This window comes from Malurus melanocephalus, unplaced genomic scaffold, assembly GCF_030028575.1.
Source record: "Malurus melanocephalus ecotype Western Australia unplaced genomic scaffold, MMel_1.1 scaffold_554, whole genome shotgun sequence".
Taxonomy (NCBI): domain Eukaryota; kingdom Metazoa; phylum Chordata; class Aves; order Passeriformes; family Maluridae; genus Malurus; species Malurus melanocephalus.
In genome coordinates, this window is record NW_026623786.1 from 170,976 (window position 1) to 192,561 (window position 21,586).

General features: G+C 42.3%; 1 protein-coding gene across 2 annotated transcripts in view; it reads left to right on the forward strand.

Annotated features, from left to right (window-relative positions):
• Nucleotides 1-21,586, forward strand: part of CHST11 (carbohydrate sulfotransferase 11) — a 150,158-nt gene that overhangs the window by 81,657 nt on the left and 46,915 nt on the right. The window lies entirely within an intron of this gene.

Below are 21,586 nucleotides of genomic sequence, written 5' to 3' on the forward strand. Positions count from 1 at the left end.
CTGAACACTTACTACCAGTTCAAGGCTAAACCCAGAACCACACAGGGTTTTCCTGAATTTGGAATATGTAATGCTTGTGCCACTTGAGACTCTGTGAACTGATAAGCAGTGATCTCTGTAGATAGCCATATAAATTAATATCTCAGCTCATACAGAAAACATGTCCTTCATAGATAATTCTCTATCTTGTGATAAAAGCCTTGAAAAACACTGACAGAATACCATTYCTTTTGCTTGGTTGTTTTTTCCTTKTTATTTCAGACATCCTAGMGATCCCAAAATGGAAGTCCTAAAAATTGWATTATGCTGTCAACCCCTGTCACAGGAGTACAATAGTTGTTTTATCATTGGCAGCTGCTTCTTTAAGTAATGATTTCTAAGCTATGCCCCTGCATTTGAGCAGTGTGCAGWAAGTCATATATTCTAAATCAGTTTAAAATGGAGCAGAGATGAGATTCCTGCCTGTTAACATGGGGCTAAGAAAGGATTAATAAAACAACAACAACAAAAAAAGTCGATTATAGCTACTGCAGTCATAAATAAGGTTTATAGTTCCGTCTCCCCACCAAATGGTGAGGAACCCCTGGTACTTGTGTAATAACCTTCAGTGCAGGAATTTTCAGTCTTGTRCAGGATAGAATTGCATTTACCAGGTGTTTTTGTTGCTGCTGCTTCCCCAGCTCTCTCTTCTGACCCTTTTCAGATGAGCTGACTGCTCGTGAGAACCTCTCCATTGTTATTGTTTAAAAATCTCTGCTCACATTGCCGGGTTAGGAGCCTTGAAGGCATGTCACCAGCAGATTGGGTGCATGCAACAGATCAATATTGTGATATAGGGAAGGCTGAAGTGAAAACCAGCAGTGAAAGCCCTGCTGCCTTCTAGCACATTTGAATGTGTTCTTTAATGCATCAAAGGGCTGGGCATCACCAGGGTGCTCTTCAAGCTGTGTTGAGTGAGGCTCTCAGTCAGTGTTTTAAGGATGATTGCATCCCTCACAATAATTCCTGGGCTCTGCTGCCTTCTGTGTTGCCCTGGCTCCATGCACTGCTGGGTGCTGAGACCTTCATTCAGCAGCSTTGGTAGTCAAGTGTGAGCTTCGAGAGTGAACTTGAATAAATTGCCAAATTGAGGCTTGGATGGGGAGTGCTGTATTACTAAATCTCTGTCCTTTTTACATAAGATATTAGCTGCAGTTGCCAACTGCCAATCTGACAGTGTGGGTGAATGTTGGAGAGGCAGTGATTAGGGAAACTGAACTGTGTGGTTGTTCTTCCTCTGCTTTTTTCATTATTCATAAATTCACAGTTAGTGTCTCTGTAGTTAATAATTCTCTATACTTCTGTAGAGCCTTCAATCAGAGGATCTCTGGTGCTGTGTGARCATCAATGAATCAGCACCCTCTCCCTTTTCTGTGGGCACTTTTAACCCTGGMTCAGTGTCTTGCCCAGTGTGCAAGTGTGCCCTGTGCTGCCCTTGGAGCACTCAGCTCTAATTTAGAAAGATCATTACTCCATTGTGCTAAAAGCAGCTATTTCACCTTCACAGAATCAAGGATTGCTTTGGGTTGGAAGGGGCCTTAAAGATCATCCAGTTCCAACCTCTCCACCAGCAGCTCTTGTTTTTCAGGGTTGGGTTCTCAATTCTGGCAGAAGGAGAGTCACTGCTGGGTTTCCCTGAGTTGTTAGCCTGGTGATTGGAGCTGATGTTTCTCAGCCTGAAGGACATAAGGTCAGGTGTGTGACTTAGAATCGTAGAATCCTTTGGGTTTGAAGGGAATGTTAAAGCTCATCCAGTCCAGCCCTGCTGCCATCTTCAACTGGGTCAGGCTGCTCTGAGCCCAGCGCAATCTGACCTTGAACATTTTCTGAGATCAGGCATCTGCAGCCTCCCTGGAGTGTTTCACCACCCTCATTGTAAAAAAATATTCATTGTATCTAGTCTAAATCTACCCTCTTTGAGTTTAAACCATTCTCCCCTTGCCCAACCACTCCACGCCCTTGTCAAAAGTCCCTCTCCAGCACTAGGACACGAGTTTTTGGAGTTAAGGCATTTTAGATCTGATTTCCACTTGAATGGATGTTGATCATTTGTACAAAATGATACCACAGAGACTGAACAGGCTACAACCATATTGTCTGATGGCTGAGCTGTCAGAATGGGTGAGTGTGAGAGGGACAATACCACAGATTGTCCCACATATTCTGACTGCCCCTTAGAGTGAAACAGAACTTCATTTTTCTGACTGTTCTGATTTCCTTTGCRCATGGCCAGAATTGTTCCAATTCAGTGCTGGAGAAATAAAATATCTGGTTTGGTTGAAAACATCACATTTTGCACTGGGCAATAATTTGCATATTTCTGCAGATGTGTTTCARCAGCTCTGGGTGTTTGCTATTAATGCAGTGTTATAAATAAAGCAAAGGATGTTTGTAACACATAGAGAAGAAAGGTTTTGATCTAAGAGACTGAAATAGAAATAAATGAAGTCTTACTTAAGACAGAATGAACAAATTAGGCCAACTGAGTATCCTTAAACTCATGGAAACCTTGATCTGAATTTGCCTCCGGTCTCCTGATTCAATCAGCGTGCTAGCAACCTTCCTAATGAAGTTATGTCTTATCTAATAAGCTTTCTAGGCTATCAGGCAATGCCTAAGTTTTAAGATAAGATTTGCAGCTAAGAAGGAGGAAGCTCTAASCATCAGAAATCTCTCCAGCCAAGTGGGTAAGTTTGTAGTGCCGAGCAGACTTTGAGTTGGCAGGATTTGAAGTGGTCACAGTATTAAACACTGAAAAGTGTCATTTACAACTGAGGATCACTGCTTGSAGAGGAGCTACAGGACAGTTTTTGCTGTATAAATCTGTTTTATTTTCAACTTCATCATTAGAAGACTTTCACTTCTTGCTCACATTTGATTTTCTCCATCAGCCTTTGCACAGTGCCCTTTAGGGGGATAGTTTCAGTGCTGCTCTGACACCAACCTASGCATGCTTTCATCAAGTGAGGTGTTTCTGATGACATGTTCATTGAAATCTATCCCCATTTGCCTGATCTTGATTGCATTCAGTTCACAAGGTGATGTGTTTCATGATTCATTAAATGCCTGATACACGCTAGGCCTTTTCAAGACTGACAAAACAGGCATGGTGAAAATGTCAGTAATCTTTCCCAGAAATGCCAGTCATTTTCTTATCAGCACGCTTCCCGTACAGCTATTGTGTTTCAGCTTTTTCACTTTCTTCCTACTCAGCTTTCACAATACAAAAAAAAAGTTGCAGTGSTAGCTACAGGTGAGTGTGCTGTTTCCACCCTGGAAATTACAGTGTCACAGAATCCTTTATCTCTCCTCTGTCTCTTGTTCCCTCCTTCCTCTCTCAGCACTTSATGCTGCTGGGTCAACAGGGATTTGTGTACAAAGGGGTGGAAGAATGGGGCTGTTGAGGTCAAAATCTCTTTTGTAGTGAAATGTAGCTCAGTTGGTCCCCTCTGCCTCARGACTGTGGTGTTCACCAGCAGGATTCAACTCCTGGAATTTTCAGTTTCAGAAGCTGCACATCACGCTTTGCTGTCTTCTTAGCAGCTCTTTGTGTAAAAGGAAAATTCATTTGTCAGCATAACAGCTGAAGCAAAATGTATTTGTAATCTCTACGATGTTCTGGAGGAAACAGCAATAACATTTAATGACAAACCCTAATGTGAATTGTGCTTGTTCACTGGAGTCCTCCTTTCAAATCATCAGCTTTACATAAATCTGTTACTAAGAAAAACATGCAGGTGGAATAACATGACTGGTAATAGARGCTCCAAAGGTAGTAGATTTTTACAGCAGCAGACAGTGCCTGGAGGGATATAATTCTGCCTCTTGTACACACACATTGTTTCTCTTGAAAACACCGAGTTTATATTCTAATGGAAACACATCTAGTCCTCCTTTGCATGGGCTCYATAGGCTTCTGAAAGTCAGTGGAAGTATTTCAGGGAAAGCAGAAGTGGATCTCTTGTGTTTTCTGCTTTTGTAAAAACTAGACTAATGTGGATTTGTCCAGAGGCAAGTATCAAAGGCACCAGTTTTTCCAGAAACAGGACATTCAATCTCGAGCATGTTGGTGAATTCTGCAAAGTTTGGTGGTGTATTATCTGTCATTGGTTCAGCCTGGAAATTTAAGGAGTGGAAACCTTTGACTACAAAGTGAATTTCTTGCTGTTGCATTTGCATCCTGCTCACTCTGTTAATGCCTCCAGCAGTTCCAACAGCAAAGAGGGGACACACATCTGCTCCCCTTTGGCATCATTTACAGCCTGCCTTATTTTCCTGCTTTGTTTAGGTTGGTGAGGGAAAAAAGCCTGCTAGGAAAGGAGGTAGAAATCTGGTTTGAGCCTGGATGGATCTGGAGGATGGTAATATTTTCATTTCTTAGCCCAGGCACAGCTTTGGAGCAGGCAGGYTGCACAGAAGGGATGCTGGAGCTGAAGACAGTGAGGCTGCACTTGGTTGAAGATGGGCAGAGTGAGTTGGATTATTCAGGCTTGAAGTGTGGGGGGAGAAAAAGACAGTTTGAGGAAGAAAAAAACCCATTTTCTTAGGCAAGGCTCAGTGTAGCAGCTGATTATGGCTGGAGTGTTTGCCTGCCACAGCCACGGTCTCTGGGCTGCTCCAGGGCACTCCCCATTCCCCATTTGTCAGGATTATGGATCTCCTGGATGGACAAATGGATTATGGATCTCCTGGATGGACAAATGGATTATGGATATCCTGGATGGAAACACCATTACTAAGCACCAGCACTTCCCCTTTGGCTTATTAGGAGCTGCAAAAGCTCTTCCAAATGTGCTCTCCACATCATCTCTAATTTGTTTGGTCTTTGTGCTGTCCAAGAAGCRATGCTACATGGTTACATTTGCCAAATTGTTGTCAAATTAAAACACTGGTATTGTGCTGGGAAAAGAAATTTTTTTTTATTGCCTTAAAACACCCAGTATTGTGCTGGGAAAAGATTTTTTTTTTTCTTTTGGTGTCTTGATCTCTTTCAGAAAAAGATCATCCTTTTAAGTCAGGACCCCACTTGGTGGGGTTTCACTTAGTCTGCCTCTTAATAAAGCTTAGAATAACATCTAAATCTCTGGACAGCATTTAACTGGTATCATGTCTCTATTCTCTTTTGCCTCATCCTGTTTCAATTTCTGCTCTCCATCAACAGCAATCTTCATCTCCTCTACACCTGAAGAGAGAATAGAGGAAATTAGACCTTCCAGCCTAACATTTATGCATTAACCCCTCTGTAGCACAATCAATCCCTGTAAAATAAAGAAAATTATATTAGGCAAACATTGCCAGCTTATTCAAATGGATGATAAAAGTATTGAGAATGAAAGATCATATACTTAGCTAATAAAATAGATWTAATATTATTGAATGCTTCTACACATGAAAGTTGATACAGAATTTGACCTCTGTTTTTATGTTAATATTTGCCCATCTCCTGCTGCTTCTGAGAAGATAAGTTCTTTCTTCTAGCTCTGCAATTTAACAGCGTTATCTGTCCACCCAATTATAATAATTACAATTATTGTTAGTATTATGCATGTACAATAGGGCTTAAAAGGTGCAAATTGGGTAAAAATTGTGCTTAGTCAAGAAAAGCTATGTTGCYCTAATGGATCAGTGATAAAACTCTRATCGACTGTGCCAAGGGGTGTTGGAGGCAGATTTAATATTTTAACCTTAACTATTCCTCCAAACTTTATATTTTCATGAAATATTTAATGCAAGTCCACATGACTTTTGGTTTCAAATGACAGCAGTTTCCTTTTAATTTGCACAAAGACATTACAAAACCCAGAGGAATTTCTGTAATGAAGTTTTAAAATCCCTCCTCTTTCCCCTGCTGGATCTCCCAGTGAGGATAACAAGTACTGCCTCTCAGTGTTACTGTGCAAGAAAACCAGATGACAGCTGAGCTGTAGAAAATTTATGATTTTGTCTAAAACACGGAGTTGAAGTAAAAGTGGTTTTTTAGGTTTCCAGTCATGCATTTAAACACTTATTTAGGAGCCTCCAAAGCTGAGGTTTGCAGCCCCCATTGGGATTCCATTTAGGAATTTAGGGACCACAATGTAGAAGCTTTGGGCTTGCCCYATGTCCTTGTTAAACCCCACACAGGTTCCAGGAGTGAGTTGAAAACGTGGACTGATGTGTGAGGATCTCATGTCATGAGTAGGGGAGGCAGGTGAGAGGTTCCATCCCTGTTTTACAGGTGGGGAAATGAAGCGTGGAGCGATTCCATCTCTCGGTGGAGATCACAGGGGAAGCCGAGGAGAGAATAAMAATTGAATCCAAGGCTGTTCTATGCCTTTAATTAGCCTGTCAGAAACATGCCATGGCTATCTTATACACTGTATCAGTAATTACAAAAGCACACACTGCAGCCTGTGTTTGGAGGGATGCCCAGACAGGAAAACAAAACTGTTTGTCGAGCAAGTAATGGGATTTGTATGAAGGCATAATAAATGAAAATTATTTGAAGGTAGCTTAGTAGATACACGGTGAGGAAAGGCGAGGTGTGCTCCATGCAGTGAGAAAATGCAGTGCTTCTCTTTCTGCTAAATTACACTGTCAATATCCCTRCTAACTTATTAACAAATCTTTTAGCGTTTTTCTATGTCTGGAAACATAATTAGAGTTGCTGGCAGCACATCTGGCAGTGCAGAAGAATTTAGCACCTCTTGTTGCTGTGTTGGAGCAGAAGGGGAGCTTGGTGTCTGTGGCTCGGGTTCATTTTTCTGTGCAGAGGTGTGGGTGGTGTCTGTCCCCAGGGCCACGCTCATCTCACCCTTCTGAGGCAAAAAAAAAAAAAAAAAAAATTAAAAAAGAAATTAATTAAAAATCAAAGAATCCTTGTAGAGCCAGTAGCTTGTGTTGAAAGGACAGTGATAAAAACTTGGACCAATACCTGCTCTTCTCACTGTACCTGAGTAGAGTCTCTCTCTGTTAACCCTCTAGAGGGGATTGCCTGACTGCAGCTCTGAATTGGCAGCATCATTTTATATATTTATTTATTTATTTATTTATTTATTTATTTATTTATTTATTTATTTATATATTATTTTATAAAGATAATCCCTTAAAAGCTGAGAGAGACCAGCTGATGGCTTTTTGATGTGTCTGCATGGCAAACAGGAACGATTGTGGCAGATTGAAGAGTTATCTTAATATTTTCTGTGCTGATGATGGCAGTGCCAGAGCTGTCCAGCTGAGCTGAAGGACACACTGACTGGGAGCTGCTCTGGTTTTAATCTGTCTCTTGCCATGTCCCCAGTAAATCCAGCCCCAAACACTGCACCACAGTCCCAAGGCTGAGCTCAGAACCCACCAGGGCTGGCCTCAGCTTTTCCATCTTCCTGCAGAGCCGTGTTGGAGCTGTGCTCAGTGAAATCTGGAAAAAACAGCCCTGCTGGATTTCTTCARAGAGATGAGCTCTTTCTTAGCTGCAGGTAGATGTTGACTCTGCTGCAATCTGCTGAGGATTTTCAACCTGAGAGTTCTCTGAAAGCCATTTTCCCATTCAGTGTCATTTCCATACATGACAGCAGCCTTTTCTGAAGGAACACCCTAAATTACTAGSAAAGTTGACTCATCTGTTGCTTTCCTGAAGAATAATCTTTAATTCATGATCTGTTCACTGTGGGCTGGGTGCTACTTAGCCGTGGATTTGAGAGGGAGTTTGGCTTGTTTGAAGGCTTCAGTATTAAGCCCACTGGGTTTAGTTGAATGTTTTTTGGAACATAAAAGCTTGGGAAGCTGATAAGGCACATGAGTTCTGTTATTAATAATTTTTTTTTTTTTTTAAGAAACACTTTTGTACGTGATGCAGTTGTTGAAGAATAAAAAGAAGGTGAAATTTTCCTTTCTCCAAAAGCTCTCAAACTATTAAAAAACTTCCTCTCTAGTTCGCACTCTTAACTTCCTGGACTGGTTTTTTTTTTTTTTTTTTTTTCAGAAAATAATGGTGAAAACTTAAATACAGATGTCTTGTTTTGATGTGGCTTTTTTTTCTTGCCAGACCTAGATGAACTTGTTATTTATAATGTATTTTAGCAGCTTGGGAGGCTGCACTGCAACAGGCTTATGAGAACTGTTSGTATCATTAAGCCTCCATGAAAAATGACAAATTGGATTTTAGAAATCCATCTTAAAAAAACGTTTACATTGTTGAAATACTCTTTAAAAAAAAAATTTGTTCCATTGCGTGATAGTTAGGAATCTTCTAAGTGAACAAAGATGAATTTTGTATTAATCTAATCAAAAGTATTTTAATTATTTTCCTCCTTGCTTTGACATCTGACCACCCCATGCCATTTATGATAGCACTGATACGAGTGGCTGCTTGTTCATCCCACAGCCTAAAGGAGAAAGCAAAGCATCCTGGATCAACCCCCAAATCCCTCTGTATAGCCTAGCAGGGGTGGAAATATATCCTTTTTTATGATGTCTGTGCTGAAATGTGCTGTTAAAACCAATTTCCCCAGAACCAGCACAGTTTAATGGTGATTTATGCACTGAAACAGGTCTGGCATTTAGATCCCCACTTGGTTCTTTATTATACTGTTATCACTCAGCCCACCTCCACATTCAGGGAAAARTGGCTTTCTGACTGAAAATAAATTTTTGCAAAGGTATTTCAGGTTTGCTTTAGTAACCTTTAGGGTTTTGTTAAAAACAAAGAGCCARCTAAAAGTTTGCAGCCCAACACAGCAGTCAGACAGAGTGAAAGACAGAGCTGTGTGTTTTCAAGCCTTCATGTTTTCAGCCCTGGAAGGGAAAATATATACAGCAAGTMAAACACATCAGCATGATCCGTGCAGCAACTTCACATCTGGGTGATGGAATAGTCAATCACAGAGCTGCTCAGTTTATTCTGCCTGGCAGCAGAGAGTGTGTTGGAGATAAAGCCACGGCTGAGATCGTTCAGAACAGCTGCAATGGATGTGTGGAAGGGAAAACTATATCCTGACAAAACAAATTTCAAACAGGGTATGCCAGGCACCTCCTCAAATGGATTGCTGGGTGTCCAAATGGCTCATGCAAAGCCTTGAAAGTTGCCCCTTCAGTTTGGCAAGTGAAGGGATCTTAAATGRAATGGAAAATACTGTGTAGCTAAGCTGCTGGGGGCTGTGGAAATCAGCATTAATCCATTCAGGTCCTACAGTCCTCAGCAATTTTCAGTCAGCAGGCCACACAGAAGAGCAAGGCTGTGMAGATGTGGGGACAGGGAGAGCTGAGCACAGCATCAGGCATTGCAGCCTCCCCAGGCACTCAGTACAAACTCACTGCAGGGATTATCAGAGGGATTTGTCAGCAGGATGGAAATATTTGCTGGTCACCTGTGCTTTGGGGTTTCTGCCTGGMAAAGGCCCTCTGTGACATAATCAATACTATAAGTATTCTAATATTTCCATATAATTTATTCCAAGGGGAATATAGAGGATGTGACAGAGTGAAAACAGACTGAGATTTCTRTTTTACTCAGAGCAGAGTTTCCACCCAGCCCCTCTGTTAGTAAATTGAAAACCACCATCAGCTGGGGGCAATGTTTGATATGAAACAGTAGTGAAGATGTCATTACAGCATTTTTCTYCTTCAGAGCTCTGTCCACTGGGGCCCATAATCCCAGCACAGAGGGATGCTGRCTTCTTTGCTTTGCTATTTTACGTCAACCGCTTTTTTAGGGATTTTTTTTGAGCACCTGGTTCACAACACACTGCAGAAAAATAGAAGTGAGGTCCAGATATATCACAAAACACCACTTGCAGAGGAGTCCCTSTTTTCTCCTCCTGAGAGGGGTCTGATATCAGTGAATGTGGGGCACAGACAGGGATTGAGCTCCATAATCAGGGAGTCTCTCTCCATCTCCTGCTGCAATCCCCAGGGTTTTAAAGCCTCCATTCAGTGCTCCAGCACCGATTTTGTTGCTGCAGCTCCCAGCACATTCCGTGCTCCTTGGGACAGCAGTGGCCAGTTCTAAACACAGAGATGATAAGGAATTGTCTCATGAAAGTCCTTAGTGATGTGCTGATGGAGGAGAGCTATCCCTGGCATTCTTAAATAAAGAGTGGTTTTTTGTTACACAGSACCTCTCAGGGAGAGGAGGAATAGGAGTGTTTGGCATCGGATGCTCCCTTGACCTGGTATTGTTTGCTCAAGTTTGGAAACTTGGCAGCCTGGAGCTTTCATTAAATTTTGATTTTTGGTGTATTTAGAAAAGGCTACAGGAAGAGGTAGAGCTGTTTTGGCAGAGTTTCCATGCTGTTTATTAACTGTAAATTTTGTGAGGTAGGAAAACTTAATAGCTCTTTTTTTCCATATCTTTTCAGGCTGTTCCTATTGAAGTTTTTTTTTGCCTCAAAGAGCACATGCCTCAACCTTGCAAATGGGCAAGGGGCTGGAATTCACGCTGCTGTTTTAGGGAACAGATAAATGTTCTAGGTTAGACTCACAGAATCATACCATGCCTGRGTTGGAAGGGACATTAAAGACCATGTGGTTCCTCCCTGATCTGGTGTTTAACTGGTTGGCCTTTGTGACTTTGGAGCTCTGTAAGCCACAGGCAGCTCAGCTGCTGCTCTGCTCAAGCACTCTGATTTCTGATTTTAAACCATCTATCTCAGCACCATTTGTCACMCAAAGATTAAAAGATCCCAAAGCATCTTTTAATCTGGTTTCAGAATGCCTGATTCCTGATCCCTGTTGCATACCTTGTTTTTCCTGGCTGCCAATGATTCCCATCTCAGTGTGTTTTGTCTTCTGGAAAGCTGGCAGCCATCGCCACCTTGCCAGGCAGGCTTTGCAAGCAAAAAGCAGCAGATAGAGAGGAATTTGGGTGAGGTCACTCAGCTTTGCCTTCTCATTCATTCCTCTGGTTCCCCCACACTTTAATAGTCACAAGTGGTAACCTATTTTTGTTGAGCCCAATTATAACGAGATTTTTTTTTAGAAATTCCTGCAGCTGGATGTTTATGTTGGCACCAAGGCATGCTTAATGCATATTTTAAAGGCCAAAGAGCTAATTTTGGGGATCTGCTAGCAGCATTTGAATGCCCCATTATAATGCCAGCATTTGTAAATTGAGGCTTTGAATAGGTTTGGTTTAAACACCAAGGGAATGAGATGGTCTTTAGACCTGGCTGCAAGTTTAGCATCTAATACAAAGTCAGTGGAAAATCAATTCGTCTTTCCATTTGCCTTAATGGACTTTTGGATCAAACCCATGTTCTTAAAAGCATTTGRGTGCATGAATAGTGTCAGGATTTCAGACAGGTTTTTAATTTGCAAGCCTGAGTAGCTGCAAGTGGAACCCCAGGCATCTGCAGAYAGGGCTTCTGCTTCTGAGTGACTTTACCAGAGCCTGGGTCTACTTGTTCTCAAAAAAAAATGAGAAGCCTGGTTCACCTGGTCTAAAAATCAGATGTTCTTTAAAAATGTTTAAGTAGTTTATTAAAGAAATGATGCTTCAGAAATATTAGTGTTAAAGGATACCAACTCACCTCCTTYCTTAAGGAATGCTGGAAGCACTGGGAGCACAGAGCAGCTGCCTTCACCCAAATGCCACAGTGGCTGAAAGAGTATGAGCAAAACCCTGTAAATGACAACAGTGAGTTTCCCTGTGTTAAAAAACCATGCAAAAAAAAAAAAAAAATCCACGGAAGCGCTACTAATCTGCATTATTATGCTATAGATCCTTCAAATGCAAATGGTTTGTTACTTCGCCTATACAATAAATTCAGTGCAAAAACAACTCTTCACATTCCTTATGCTTTTAACCTTGGCCTTGACTGCTGAAAATGTTCTTTATTTAATGCTTCAGTGTTCCTACTGCTTGGCAAGCTTCTGGTTCAGCACATAAGGGGGATTTGATTGAAAGGCTGTGCTACATTTAGGATCAAATCCTCAGTGGCCAATTCACTGAGGGTGCAGAGCAGCTCAGTGAAGGAGCTGCTAAGGTTGGTTCTGATGAAAAGAAATTGCCTTTTTAGTCGGTGCAAACTGGCAGAAGCCTTCTCCAGCAGGTTCCTTGCTGGTTTTGTCTTCTGTTTTTGGGTGGTGGTGCTGAGAAGKCTCTGAGATTTGGGATCTGCYRTKCAGTGTGGGAGAGCAGCTCCACACACTGCATCTTGCACCTCCTGTGCATGGCTCCAGGCAAACACAGGATAACGTGGTTCTGCAAAATGTCATGGCAATTTTAGCATCCTCCATGGTGCATGTGTGCATGCCCAAGCAGTGAGCATCTGCCAAAAAATACTTGGGGAAAGTTCTGAGCTGGGGTTTTGCATGTGAGTTTGGTTGTGTTAAGCCCAGTCTGGCTGTTCCTGGATACTTGATGGTGTTTTTCCTCTGTTTCCCCTCCTTATTTTTGTATCAGCTTTATGCCAGAAATCAGAAATAATGAAACAAAGAGGAGATAGAGGTGCTTGCATGAAGAAAAGTCAAGGCCACWTGAAGCTTCTTGCGTGACTTTTGTATTCCCTTTTGTTGCATTAGATTGTTTGCCTTGAGGCAGCAAAGGGAGGTAGGAAATTTGCATGAAGAAGGAATTAATTCTACGCTTTCCTCTTTGAATTTACACAGGCTACTCAATTTTTTTAATTAGGCCTAAGGGGGTAATTTCATCAAGGTCCACTTAGTCAGGAGACAGCACATGAGATCAGCCTTCCTGATGCTGCGTGTGGCTTTAGTGCAAGAAAAAAAAACACCCGTGCTTTTCTTCATGAATGCAAGAGGATTTGTTTGTGTGGGGCTCAGATAGATTCTGGCAAAATGTCCCAGCAGTTTGGATGCTGGGGAGGGTCTACCCTGTGTGTAGCCCTTGGACAGCCCAAAGGAAGCCTGAGGAGGTCTTGGGAATCCTCTCTTGCCATGRTGATGAAATATTCTTGGGCCCCTTCCTGGAGTGCTTACATGCTTTTCCAAATTTGAGCTGTAAGAAATGATGAACCTRTGTAACAGACAATTTCTCATCCTTAATCATTCTTGTGTGTAGAGAGCTTTGGTGTTACTTGGATGGAAAGTTCCAGCTGTAACGAGCAATCCTGGTTCTTATCAGCAGATTGTTTGCAAATCCTGTCAAACTTTTGGTTTAGGGTGCTTTAAAACTACCTCATTGTCCTTGTTTGAAATCCAAAGAATCCAAGCACTTCTGAAAATGCATCGCTGGACACAGAAATACTTACAAACTTCCAGCTGGCTGCCCAGCTCTGTACAAAAAGCTAGAAGTAGAATAAGGAAYTTTACTGGGTTTCTCCCCCATCCCATACATGCCTTAGCTTTTCTGTAACTGTACGGGGGAAGGAAAAAGCAAGCCCTCTGTCAACTGCTATTTTAAAAGCAGTTTTTACAATTATTTTTTTACAATTACTCYGTTGCTTCTCTTCAAGTTAGTAAAAATCTAACATTGAGCCTAAAGAAAGGCTCAGRGAAAGGTGCACAAGGGAGCTCCACGGCCAAATTACATCGAAATTCTGTAGAAATTGGGTACTTGAACTCCTTCAGTTCCTTCTGAAAAATCTCAGCCTTAGTCCCTCCATTGCAGTGGGGTTTTCTGCAGTCTGGTGAAAAATTACTCCCTTTCAGAGCCAAGTCAATCGTAATGATTTAAATCCCATCTTTTACATGTGTTTGGGGGTAAGGGGGATGTTTGTTTATTTATTATAGAATACACTGGCTGGCTGTCTGGCTCCCACTGCCTGAGAGAAATGCAATGAGAGACCCTATTCAAAGGCAGCATTAGTGGTGGATGACAGGGAAGCCTGCCCAGATTATCCTTCTGTGCTCCTTTTTTATTTTTTTGGCATACCTCTTTGATGAAATTTCGGACAATTACACACATTTTTGGTTTGATCTTAYGGTTTTCTTCAGAGCAGGGATTGGGAACTTCACCGTGAGTGARTATGGAGGACAAATGTGGGATTAAAAAGCCTCTTCATCCTTCATTTTGTCACGTTCCTGAACCAAACTGTGTCTGGATTATTCAAGAAAACAACACCTGAATGATCACCATCAGTGTTAAATTGCTTGATTTTTGCACATTTTTGCAGCCCACCTTCTTTGCAGTAAAGGCCACCCTATCAATGCACTATGTGACACCTCTATACAGCTGGTTTTTTTTTAAACCCATGGGGTTTTTTTTCAGTTAAGGGGTTCTCCCTAATTTTTTGTTAATCTTGCAGAAAGCTTTGGCTTTTKCTGCTGACAATTAAGACAGTGAATTAAAAAAAAACGCTTCTGGATGAGTTTTTGGCTTACTCTGAGGTATGATGTCTGCAGAAGAAGGGGGAGCAGACCCTGCTGGGCACAGCAATCTCAGATTCATTGACTCCACTCCAAGCATGGGTCAGCCTCCCCAAGCTGAACTGCTGGGAGCACCTGTAGGGCAAGGAAAGAAAATTAAGGAATGGTTTGTTCGCATGGATTAATTCAGACTGGTGATGTCTCATTTTTACAGCGAGGTGCCATCGCAGTGCCTTGGGGAGCAGAGGGCTCAGGTGCCACTCCACTCACTTGGAGCCTTTAGAACAGGGCCTAAAGCTCACACCAGTGTTCTCAAAACCCCTCATTTTGCCACCCATCTGGTCCTGCATGCAAGCAAAATGTGCCTCTACAATCTTAAGGTTATTTGACTTGGTGCAGGGGATTTAATTTGTTGGAGTTGAATGGACTGTAAGTCAACTCTGTGAGGCTCCTTCCTGAAATGACAAGTAACTCATTGCCACTTTTTTCTTACTTGTGGCAAATAAAGGGACATCCTCTTTGGGTAGAGAGAGCAGCTCTGAGGTTGGAGRAGCCTAAAGCTTGGAGGCTGAACTGTCTCCTCCCTGCCCTCTGTCCCCCAGAGAGAGAACCTTTGCTCTTTKGAAATTCTTGCCAAAGCCTCTTTGCTTCTGCTTCCTTTTTCGTCGTTCATTTACAGAAATTGTCTTTTCAGAAGAAATCTGCAGGATGTGCCCATAGCTCACAGGTGCCCTGAGCTATGTGTTTTTAAAGAGCTTCTAGCTGATTCCTCTGCTGTGAGTGGTGAGATTGATTAGGGGAAAAAAAAACCTTTTAAAACAGAGAAGTAAGAGGTCATTCATTACCCTACACCACCACATACTGCTTGTTTCCAGCTATTAAGAATACATGAGATACAGRGTTGTTGGAAGGGGACACACAATCCTTACTTTTGCAGTAATGTAGACTCCAGCCTATGTCATTTAGCAGTGTCTTAAAAGTCCGGCTTATATTTTACAGGCTCACGCTTTGAAGTGTGATACTGTTAGCAGTCAAGATACGACAGGCATTARATTTCAGCACTCGTTAAATTACAAATAATTGTCTCCACTCTGCTCAGTTTTGTGTAAGGAAAGAGCCAAGCAAGATTTTCACATCAGCCATCCGAGCTCAGTTGTACCATGCCTTTCAAATAGTGGAACATGCTCAAGTTTCCCACTGCATTTCCACCACTTTCTTGGATTTGTAGGTATTTATTCCCTGCTCAGGAAGTTTGAGGATTTCAGGGTAACCTGTTGGAAATGTGTGGGAATGTCTCTCAATAAGCAATCTGTGACTGCTTTGGCTTAAGGTAAAATTTAGCATCCAGGCGAGCCTGTAGAGGAATAAAAACAGGCTTTCTTTCTTTCCAGGAGGTGAGCATGGAACAACACCGACAGTGTTCCTGGACACCCGGCTGTAGTTTTCCACAGTGGCAGAGGGAGTCAGGCAATCTGCAGAGGCWAAGGCAGGCTTTTAAAGGAAAATTATATGCGCAGAGAAAAAAGAAAATAAGGCAGGGTAGCGATTCCCAAGCCAGCATCTTTGCTGTGTGCGTTCAGTCAGTCTCCAAGCAACTGGCAACGTAATAAGGACACAATGAGTCAGACTCAAACAGTGCCATTTGTGCACCTTCATGGYGAGCTCTGTGTATGTTCTGTGTCTGTGAGCCCCATCTCAGCTTCCTTATCCGTGCTAATTTATTAAATGTGACGAGCTGGCAGGCAGCTGGCCACCCTCACGCTCMGTGGAGCATCTCAGATGCCAGATCTGTGGCTGGTGCTGGTCATCACCCCATTTCTGCCAGGCTTCCTCGCAGCCATCCTCAAAGCCTACAGCTTCTTTCCCGAGGACTCCTTCAGTTTTGTTTTCCAAACTTCGTGCTGAGYCTGTTACTCTCCTTCTGTAGATTTGCCTGGGCTTTGAAAGGTGAAGGTGTGTGGAGATGGGTGATGACTTATCYGGGCAAAGAGGTCCCTGAATTTCTGAGCACAGAGGGAGCACAGATAAGAGGATGGTTGGATTTATTGAGCCTGTCTTGGCGGTGACATTGGCAGTGCCTGTGCTTGGCTTTGCTGAACGCTCGCTCTCGGTGCCAGCGCTGCTGCAGACAGACACGGGATAAAAGCACACTTTGTAGCAGAGAGGAAACTACTGAAGGGAAGACTGTTGCAAAAAAAAAGCATGAAGGAAATTTCCACTGGTCGCAGAAACCCAGCTAGGTTCAGCCTCCATACCAAGAAACCCAGCTAGGTTCAGCCTCCATACCAAGAAACCCAGCTAGGTTCAGCCTCCATACCAAACCTCCTTCAGTCCCCTGTATTACTTTTTCAGATAAAACCAAATTTTTTTTTTAATTCGCACACTTTAAAGGTGATTGATAAATGTAAGAAATCATAAATGCATTACTTTGGGCCTGAAAAACGTTTAAAGCACATCTGAAAGTGTGTTCAAAGCCAAGTTGGATGAGGCTTTGAGTGAATTGGTCTCCTGGAGGGTCCCTCTGCCCATGGCAGGGGCTTGGGAACAAGATGATSTTTCAAAATCCCTTCCAACCCATGATGTGCACTCTGTGATTCTGTGACAGCTTTGACCTGGAGCTCTCCACATCTCCTCAGGTCTGGCTGCTAACCCAGCCACCACCAGCTCTTGTAGCTTGAGTGTAGAGACTGGAGAAGGGCAGACCCCCTTGAGGGTGGGATGTCACACCTGGTCCCATCAAAAAAGCTCCAGCAAAAAAAAAAAAAAAAAAAAAAAGAAAAAAAAAAAAAAAAAAAAAAAGAGCAGGGGGAAAGAAAAAAAAATGTAAAAGCATTTATTGTTTGGTTGGATGCATTAGCCCTTTGGAGCTGGCAGTAGCTGTGGTGGGCTGGTAGCGAAAGCCAACCCAAACCAACAGCTCTGTGGGATTGGTAATTTTTAAGAAAGACAGCAATCCAAGCACTTGGGTCCCCTGCAGAAATTTGTCCGTGAAAAAACAGCTCCTCTTCACAAGAAGTGTTTGTCCTCAGCTAATGAGTGGAGCACAGAAGCTCAGGGAGAGCCAGGCCCAGCTCATGGCACACTCCCAAAAGCTTCCTGGTGGAAAAACTCTGCAGTCACAGGCTCCCATCCCCTTGAGAGGGAATATGGGAATACTTGGACAAAACCTCAGGATTTGGGCATTGGGTGAGACCCAAGCCTGTCTCTCTTTGGGACACACTGGTGTTGCTGTGTAGCTTTTAGTGGAAATTAATGTCAGATTCTTGCAGTGAATGCAGTGCTAGGCTGACCTAGCATTACAGCACATCACCCCATCTGAAGAGAAAGGCCTCCTTCTCATCAGGGSTTTGAGCAGAAATCTTAATTTAGGCAATCTTAAGGTCTGTTCATCTCCATGATTGTGTTTTTACCCAACTGGCCAATATTTGTCATTTTCTTTTCTTGAATGATGCAAACCCTTTTTTTCCCTCATCTTGGGTGGCAGTGAAAAAAAAGATTTTTCTGGAAAATAAAAAGAGCCTCCTGAGGAAAAGAAAAAAAGAAGTTTACGTATTAAAATAGAAAACTTACATTAAAAGACCCAGCTGTGAGGTTGACTCAAAATAGATTCGTTAACCATACAGTCTTGATCCAAACCAAAGATTATATTTTGTGGATAAAGGTTCACTTTTAATTTGTAAGCTCTGCTACATGTTCTTTTATTCTTCTGGAAAAAAAAAAAAAAATCACTAATTCACTTTATTTTACCTTTTTCACTACTTTGTTTCCCCTCCCCCATTTTTTGCATTCTAGTCTCCATGATCCATAAAAATAACCCTAATTCTGCTCTGCTCCAACTAAACCCATAGCTATTATAAACTAGAAGAAAAAGCCCCTTTCATATTGTTGATATTGTATGTTTGTTTAATTTCAGTGGGGCTTTCTAAAAGTGTAATGCAAGTAGACTTTATTACTATTTGAGTCTTTAATTGCTGTAGTAATATTTTTTTTACAGCTCCTTATTTTTCTGTTTAAGGGTCCCCAGACCCTTTGATTTATTGGCATTGGTGAATGATTGATAAATGATTGAGGTTTACACAGGAAAACTGAAGGCATTGTATGAAATGGAAGCGGTGCCAGAATGACCGTGCAGGACCCACCAGTGTATTTAATGTGATGCACATTACACAGCTGCTACAAGCTGCAGCCAAAGTTATCACAAATATCAACTGTTCCCTGGAAAGAGATTTAAAAATGTAAAAACAATAAGAGTGGGGGGTTTCCTGCTAATCAGGAGAAGTGTGGTGTGTTCTCTTGCAGTCTAGCTTTTCATTTCAGCGTCTCAGGGTGTTTATTTCTAGAATATCATAACCATGAAAAAAAAAAAAAAAAGAGAGAGAAAGGTAATAGGAAGGGCTTTCACAGGCACCTAAAGCAGTTAGACACCTAATTTCTGTGATTTTTCAGTGGGAGTTGGTTCTTTTTCTCACTTAAGCTCCTTTGAAACAGCAAACAAGAGTTTCTGTTACAGGCTTGTTGAGCTTCCTCACTGCTTCCATTGCTATCGGTTCTTATTCTGCTTACAGAAAAAAAAACTGGGGGGCTCAGGTAACTGGCAGAAACTGTATTTTTATATTGTTTGTATTTTCACCCTAAATTCCAAACAGTTTGCACTATTAGAGTAAGAAGTGATGGGTATTTATTCCTGGGTGAACGCAGAAGACATTAACAAAACCCTTCTGATAGCGCTCTCTGTGTTAAGTCATCTCAGGTTGCTTTTTTTTTCCTTGATGTCTTAAAATATAGTGAAAAGCTGGTTCTTTAGGAGGAGGAGCACTGAGATAAGGATGCAGGATGCCTGTGATGGAAATGGAAGAGTCAAACACCACAAAAGCTGAACAACGAGCATTGATTGTTGCCCTTTGTTCCTTTCTTAATTCCTAACTTTGAAACCTCCCGATATTCTTCCCACTGGAGCACACTTGGGTGGGCAGTAACCCCTGGGAGCTGGGTGCTCCTACAGAGCCAGGCCGATCAGAACAGATTTCCAAACATTTTCCAAATGCTGGACAGGGCAAGGAACCCAGGACTACCTGCTTTGACCATTCCCCCACTGAACTGAAGGAAGAACAACACAGAGCTGCACCCTGAAGGCKCCAGCTGCCTTCAAGCTGGGATCTGGAGCCAGCCCAGCCACGGCATATGTTCMCAATCAAAAAGTCATTAAAAATTCACATTGACAAGTTACTGGGTTTGGAGGCTGTCTGTGAAACTCTGCGCTCCAGCCGATGCAGTGGCTCGGGCTCGATGTTCCTGGTAATCCTCCCTAATCCCAGGAATCTGCAGGAGGTGGGAGAAGGGCACTTGCTCTGSTTGGATTTTCATTTTCTTCATCTCAAGGGAATGATTTCCCTCCCATCGGGCTTGGCGTGGATATCTTCTGGAAGGTTTATCTCTGGACATCAACTTTCTTGGCACGCATCCTGCTGAAACTCATCTTGGAGAAAAAAAAAAGAGTAATTAATTTTGTCCCTTCATTAACTGTGTGGGCTAATGCAGCCCTCTGCTTTGGACTCTGATTTTGATAAATATTAAATTATAAATTGAYAAATTTATATGATGGATAAATATAAAAGTCATGAAAAGGGTTAGTGTGTGAGCCCTCCTCCCCATCAGGATGCTGCCGTAGGAAATCCACAGGATGCAGGTCGTCCTCAGGCACTTTAGAAATGAAGTGAGGTGCACAGTGACAYGCAATGAGTCAGATGAAAACAAATTTATTATGGGTTTATACAGCACTCTGGCAATGAAAAATAATTTGATACCGAAAGAGCAACAAATTAGAGGCCACGGCAATTTGCTGTTGGCAACTGCTCTTGTATTTGGGCACGGTGGGATTGACAGGGGCTGCAGCTTTCCAGGAATGCCACTGCCACTTGGAAATCTCTGAGCTCCACTCTCCTCCTCTGGGGAGGAGACTCTTGCCATTTAATATTTCCCTCGGTCTTGCCCTTCTCTTACAGACTGTGTCACAGGGATGGATTCTGTCTGGTGGTTTCCCATAACAAATCAGTCGAGATTCCTTTCTGGTTTCCTACACAGCAGCTCTCACTGAAGGTGAGGATGGARCTGAAGTTCACACTCTCCTCCTTGTCAAAATTTCAGTGCCACCCTTCTTTCTGTCACTGTGCAGACAACCCCTGAAGGAAGGAGAGAAGTGGGAGGAGATGAGCAACAAGTCCACTTTTATTGTATCCCRAGGAGAAATACAGCCCTGAAGCTGTTGCTTAAGAAGCAAATTCTTAGCAACTTCTTTGTGCTATGGCAGTCTTTGGAAAAATGAAAATCATTAGGTAGTCAGTCCTKGCTTAGGGTTGAGCTTTGGATGAATTAGCAACACTTCAAGGCACAATTTTGTTAATCGCCAACAATTACATACTTTGTTTTTACATTAGACCAGCTGTGCTGCAACTTCCTGTGCCTCTAGTGTGTTTTCCATTTTTTAAWGGGCTTAGTATTAAGCCTCAACAATCAGGAACTTGTTTTTATGTTGGAAAAAGTTCTCTGTGTGATCCGTAAAATTAACCGGGTAATTTTAGCTTTTTAGTTTTATTTGCAGAGTCATGTTTGTTTGTTTATGAATCCCTTCTTCCCTCATTTTGGTTATTCAAATGCAGCCTTTTTGACTTTGAGGTTATTTTTTACATGACAAACGCTTACTTGATCTCAGAAAGAGATSCTCCTAGTTTGTATTAATACGAGTCTGAAAAATTTGCCTGCATACTTTTGGAATATCAAACAGCTTGATAAGGTGTGAAAATATGTTTTTAATGTTTATTTGCAGAGAGTTAAATGCAGTGTAAACCAATTTCTGAGTTTATTTGCTTTCATGCGTTCACTCTGGCATGCAGGCTAACCTCACTTTTGGGATGTGACAAGGACAAACCCAGGACTGTGTAGATTAATGGGTGTGTTTGCCACAGCTGAACATGTGGTTCCTAAAGTTCAGGATGTGTAAAAATATGGAGTAAAAACACTGATGGCTTATGCCAGGCAGACGTTGCCTCTGACGGGTGGGGCTCTGGAAATGCCTGCATGGCATTTCTTTCCTTTCCTTTTCCCTCCTTGGAAAGGAGAACTGGCTCAAAAGGAAAACTCTCCTCTCCCCAGAATTAAAGAGAAGGCGTACAGCAGATGAGGGCACCGTGGCTGCTCTCGGGAGAGAATTCTGTGACACCAACTCAAAGCACCGAAATTGGGCTCTGCAGGGGTGAGATGGGCAAAGAGGACCTCAGCATGAGCCAGTGCCAAGGCCAGAGTGACC